This window comes from Eurosta solidaginis, chromosome 5, assembly GCF_040869045.1.
Source record: "Eurosta solidaginis isolate ZX-2024a chromosome 5, ASM4086904v1, whole genome shotgun sequence".
NCBI classification, from domain to species: domain Eukaryota; kingdom Metazoa; phylum Arthropoda; class Insecta; order Diptera; family Tephritidae; genus Eurosta; species Eurosta solidaginis.
The window spans coordinates 168,993,868-169,000,393 of record NC_090323.1 but is presented as its reverse complement, the minus strand read 5'-3'; the positions used below and the strand labels follow the sequence as shown (position 1 = coordinate 169,000,393).

Below are 6,526 nucleotides of genomic sequence, written 5' to 3'. Positions count from 1 at the left end.
GTCCGTTGCCCTAATCTCATATTTCTCGATTTCCTTCAGGAGGAGCGGTAGTCGTATGGAGCTGTACGTTTCGTTTTTATCCATTTTGGAACCTTTCCTAGCTATCTTATCTGCAAATTCACTAACTTTAATATAGCCCTATTCCGGACGTTTTGAAATGCCTTGTAGACACTAGAGAGGCTCGACGATTAATTAATTTTTTGCACAGCACCTAGCAATTAATAAGTAATTAATTAAAAAAATAATTAAAAATAATCATGATTATTGGCCATTAAAAAATAATCAAAAATAATTAAAAAATGTACTCACTGTTTTAAGTTAAAAACAATCATATGATTAAGAACAATTAAGTAATTAAAAATAATCAAACAATTAAAATTAATCAAAAAATTTAAATTAATCAAACAATTAATAATTAAATTTAATTATCTGATTAATTTCAATTACTTAATTATTTTTAATTATCTATATATTTCCAATTATATGATTATTTTGAATTATTAACATGAAAGAGAAAATGTTTGAAGTAAGAAATAAGTGGCTGAAACCAAATGTACTATTGTATGTACATACTTGGGCAACTCAAGAAATATAACATACACATTTATTCTTACTGATATTGTCAAGTGTTGCTGCTTTTTGTGAAAAATTTTAAAAATCAAATTGGAGAGCGCAAATTTTGGCTTATTACACCACAGACGTAAGTATATATCTGTATAAATTTGTTGACAATTCAATAAGCCTACACATTATGAATTATTTGCAGAAAAAATGTATGTCGAAAACATGGTTGGAGAAGAAACTATAGCGGATTTCTCTGCGGACGACGTTGTTCGTAATCCGACTTATTTACCAAAACAGATCAAAAGAAAAAGCAAGCTCGAAAGCTCCGTATCAACTTCAAACAAATCTTCCTGTAATTTTATATTCGGGTATTCACAGTTATATATCTGTATAATGCAGTCCATAGCAGAAGCTCTTAATTTTTGCAAAGGGAAGGAAACGTTGTGTACGGATATTTGCTTCCAGTGCGCATGCCACTAAGCAACAAACTAAAGTAACTTAGAAGAAGAAACGACAAATTTTTAAGCTTTATTTCGGAAAAATTAGAAGCGCAGTTAAGGCAACGTTTCTGTATTTCCTTTTCTTTAACTCCCGAAGGAAATATTGCAATACCTGCTTCTATTTTAACACCAGATGTTAAATTCAACTGGCTCAAGGTGTTGAAGAAGAAAAACAGTTATTTGCTGGAAGATGTTATTTACGAAAGAGTTGTGTCAACCATATGTTTGTATCACAAACAAGGCAAACTTTCATTTGAAATCGACGGTACGAACACTAACCAAACGTCATCGCAATCGAAATACTTCCATTTCGAGGATGATGGTAAATAAATTTTTTTACATTCATAAATTATTCAAAAAACAAGTAAGGACGGGACTGTCTTCGGCTGTGCCGAAGACTTCATACCTTTCATGAATGGGGCTGAACAATAATCTTATCCCGTTCGTAATCTCCAAATAATCGGATGTATAAGATGAGAAATATATAGTGAACAGATGTACATACCTAAGAGATTTTTAAGATAAATATAAAATAAAAAAATAGGTAGGTACTTTATGTGAGGATGCAAAGCTTCACGTTTTTTGTGGTCTGCATGTAAAAACTATGACTACGAATCACGTATTTCAACAATATATGACGTAAACGTAACTATTTGATGATAATTGATGAATTTTGAAGCTTCTAGCCGAAAAAAGGGGCAAAAATTAGAGTTTATATGGGGTATATAACATATATACCACAGATCTCTATGATTTTATATACGTAAGCATTTGGTGAAATTTGAAGCTTCTAGCTATTAAAATGGGGCAGAAATTTCGAAAAAATATATATACTATATATACTATATATACTATATATATCACCACATATATACTATATATACCACCGATCTTCATGATTTTCTCAGACAAAAATATATGCTATATATGTACGTAAGCATTCGTTAAAATTTGAAGCCTATAGCTCTTAAAATAGGGCAGTAAATACGAAAAGTTTCTTATCTGAACAATCTGTTGTGTGGATATGTACTATATATACGACCGATATCACCATCTGTTGGATACCGCTAATTTATTTATATATATAATACCACGAACAGTATTCCTTCCTAGATTTCAAGGGTTTTTTATTTCGCCCGGCAGAACTTTTTCATTTCATTCTACTTAATATGGTAGGTGTCACACCCATTTTACAAAGTTTTTTTCTAAAGTTATATTTTGCGTCAATAAACTAATCCAAATACCATGTTTCATCCCTTTTTTCGTATTTGGTATAGAATTATGTCATTTTTTTCGTTTTTCGTAATTTTCGATATCGAAAAAGTGGGCGTGGTCATAGTCCGATTTCGGCCATTTTTTGTACCAATACAAAGTGAGTTAAGATAAGTACGTGAACTGAGTTTAATAAAGATATATCGATTTTTGCTCAAAAATTTGGTGTTTCTTCAACCGATTTCGCCATTTTTCACAGAAATAAGTTATCGTCCCAGAATCCAAGCCCCTACCAAATTTCACAAGGATTGGTAAATTTTTGTTCGACTTATGGCATTAAAAGTATCCCAGACAAATTAAATGAAAAAGGGCGGAGCCACGCCCATTTTGAAATTTTCTTTTATTTTTGCATTTTGTTGCACCATATCATTACTGGAGTTGAATGTTGACATAATTTACTTATATATTGTAAAGATATAAAATTTTTTGTTAAAATTTCACTTAAAAAATTTTTTTTTAAAAGTGGGCGTGGTCGTTCTCCGATTTTGCTAATTTTTATAAAGCATCCATATAATAATAGGAGTAACGTTCCTGCCAATTTCATCATGATATCTTCAACGACTGCCAAATTACAGCTTGCAAAACTTTTAAATTACCTTCTTTTAAAAGTGGGCGGTGCCACGCCCATTGTCCAAAATTTTACTTATTTTCTATTCTGTGTCATAAGTTCAACTCACCTACCAAGTTTCATCGCTTTATTCGTCTTTGGTAATGAATTATCGCACTTTTTAGGTTTTTCGAAATTTTCGATATCGAAAAAGTGGGCGTGGTTATAGTCCGATATTGTTCATTTTAAACAGCGATCTGAGATGAGTGCTCAGGAACCTACATACCAAATTTCATCAAGATATCTCAAAATTGACTCAAGTTATCGTGTTAACGGACGGACGGGCGGACGGACGGACGGACGGACATGGCTCAATCACATTTTTTTTTCGATCCTGATGATTTTGATATATGGAAGTTTATATCTATCTCGACTCCTTTATACCTGTACAACCAACCCTTATCCAAACAAAGTTAATATACTCTATGAGCTCTGCTCAACTGAGTATAAAAATATACATAAGCGTGATTCCCTCAATTTATAGGAACGACTAAAAGGTAGCATGATACAAATTGCCGGAGTAGCTTAGCCTAAACCTCCTTAGAGGTACATATATCGCACCAAGTTACTGACATCTTAAGCTGCTCGCCCGCACGCCGTTGGCTATCACGTTTCTTCCTTCCACGTATGCGTTTCTTTTCTTCTTTGCATTATGGTAAAGCGGGCTGCTGCGTCCATACTCAGTGCGGCTCTGTACACAGCGTGACATTCATCATTGCATAAATTGTTTTTCCAGGATGGCTGAGTGGGATTAAAAATGTGGTCCCATTGCTGGGTAACATTGTCAGATCGAGTGTTGTTCTTAGCAAGCAGCTGAGTGGTAATCATCATTACGTGTTTCGTAAGCTTCTTGTCAACAACTCTTCTTTTGTGACTGCATGCATTTCATTCTTCGCACGGATACATATATGTTTCTTTGCTACAATTTTTTCAGACAACAATATGTGCAATATACGAAAGTATATGGTGAAGTTTGAACCTTCAATCTGATAAATTGAGGAAGATATGACAAAAATCCTCTTTTTCTGAAAAACCGGTTGTATGGAGGATATATGCTATAGTGGTCCGATACGGCCGGTTCCGACAAATGTCTAATCGGACACCTAAATACACCCATTCACAAAATTTTATCAAGATATCTCAAAAATTGAGGGACTAGTTTGCATACAAACAGACAGACGGACAGACGGGCATGGCTAAATCAACTCAGCTCTTCATCCTGATTATTTCGGTATACTTAATTGTGGGTCTATTCATTTTCCTTTAAGGACTTACAATTTTGGGATTCGTGACGAAATTAATATACCAATTCATTTTCATGAAAGGTATAATAATGAAAGTTAATTGTAGATAATGAAAATGACCCAAGTGCTGCGCAAGTTTCACCTTCTAAAAAACTTTAAGAATCCTTGTTCAAAGTCGACTTTATAGCTACCTACGCGATTGTTCCATAGATGCGGAAATCTGAAAAAACCACCAAATACTGAAAGAAGTGCCAATATTATTTAACACTCCACTGACGTCGTCTGCCCCAGTTGAGAGGCTTTTCCATTTCGCAGGCATTATAAATTCTCCAAGGCGTCAATCTTTGATGGATTTTTCATTTCAAAAACTCGTTTTATTTAAAGCAAATGCAAACAGCACTTAATATTTTTTAACACGCCTATATAAGCTTTACTTGTTTCTTTATATGTAATCCCCTTCCTTGTATCTAATAATAAAAAAATAGTACCAGTATATCGTGTAATATCGTGCAATTATTTGGTATTTAATAAAACAATGTACTTTTTCCCTTGTTTCTTATTCTTATGTATCTCTGTATTTCTATTACGTTTCTATACTGCCCGTTCAGAGATAAATATCCGTGTAATATTTCCTTTACCTTGTTGAATATATTATGATGCTGGAAAAACACAGAAATAATTAAAATTAATCAAAAATAATCATTTAATTGTATTAATTATGTAATTTAATTAATTAAAATTAATTGACATTAATCAAATAATTATATTAATTATGTAATTAAAAATAATCAAAATTAATTAAAACAATCAAATAATTGTTTACCATTCCATAAGACAAACGAAAAAATAATAAAAAAAAAATCAAAATTTTTTGTGTTAATTATGCAATTAAAAATTATTAATTAATTAATTACAATTTTTTAATGAAAATAATTAATTAATAATCATTAAAAGAGCATACCTACTGGCACTTAATCATGAAACGATTGGCTGAGGAAAACTCATTTAACACATTTAAAAATTTTTAATCATTATGCTCGCAGCAACGTATATCAAAAACACATTTCTTTTTTTCAAAGACATTTATTTTATTAATTTCTCTACAAGCAACACGATTTCAAACAAAAGACTTAGGTAACGAACTTCAGCCAACAAAAACACACCGCCAACGTAATTACAAAGCTTCAAACATATTCAACAAATGATTCTCAGCAAGAAATGGAATATAAAAATTTAAAATCTGTTTACTCCACTCCAACGCGCACCGTAGTCAGCTTTGATTAAGCACCTCGTATTTAAGCATTTTCCACGACACAACGCACTCTTTAAATTCCTCGCAAATACGCACAACGCAGCCTGTAAGTAAACAAAAGAGAGAAAAAAAATTATTTTTAATTGCGAATTGAAATTATTTTTTTTGAGCAAAAGTGCAGTTTTAGTTTATCCAAATCAAAGCATCACAAAATCCATCATTGTATATTCTATATTTAGAAAAAGCTAATGAGCATGAAAATTATTAATTACAACTCGTTTATTATTCTTGTTTTGAAACACAAATTCTTACAAAGGCCTAAGCTAATTACAAATAAAGTAATTTAAACAAAAGTGAATTAATTGAAGCAAAACTCAAACGAATTTCAATTTAAAATTCCAAACTTCAAAAACACTAACCTACAAGATATTTTATAACGCGCAACAAAACCATTACGTTGTTGTTGTGTAGTAAGAATTTTTGGTAAGTTTTTTTTTGATAATATGTCTTATTGTTGTATTTTGTAAGTCTACAGAATTTTTGGATTTTCTTATAACGTTAGCGGTTTTTTTCGTGATAAACCGTTCAGTGTTGTTTACTCGAAAAAGTTTATAATGTAATTGAAAGCTAAATTGAATTGCATCGTTGATTTTAAAAAGAAAAAACATACAAAAAAAAAAACATAAAACAAATACAGCAAGCAAGTAAGTGTAATAAATAAGACACGTTTAATATTGGTCACGAATATTACAGCTGATTGCTTTACTCTTGTCTTACAAGTTTGCTTGTTTTATTTTGACTGGCTTTTTGTATCTGACAGTGGCAGTGGTAACGATTTGCTGCATTTAGGTGCACATTTACCTTACCGTTTGTAGGTCGTGGCTTTCTGATTCTGATATTACGTACAATCAATTATATTTGTGTGTAAATAGCCAACAGAAAATTTGGCGGCTTTTTTGAGGCTTATATGCATACTTAACCAGCCTTAAGGCTTGGAAGATGGAGCCGTGTGTAGAAGTAAACGTAAGCGGGAGAAGCTTGTGGTCGCCATTTACCAGGGAATGACCAGGTTAATTTTTTTGTATGC

General features: G+C 31.9%; 1 long non-coding RNA gene across 1 annotated transcript; it reads right to left on the bottom strand.

Annotated features, from left to right (window-relative positions):
* Window positions 1-4,623: 4,623 nt before the first annotated feature.
* Window positions 4,624-6,073, bottom strand: LOC137253534 (uncharacterized). Its single transcript, XR_010953831.1, has 3 exons — window positions 5,859-6,073; window positions 5,149-5,543; window positions 4,624-4,846 (listed from the first exon to the last, which is right to left on the bottom strand). It is a non-coding gene; the product is annotated as an uncharacterized lncRNA (long non-coding RNA).
* Between the last annotated feature and the right edge of the window lie 453 nt (window positions 6,074-6,526).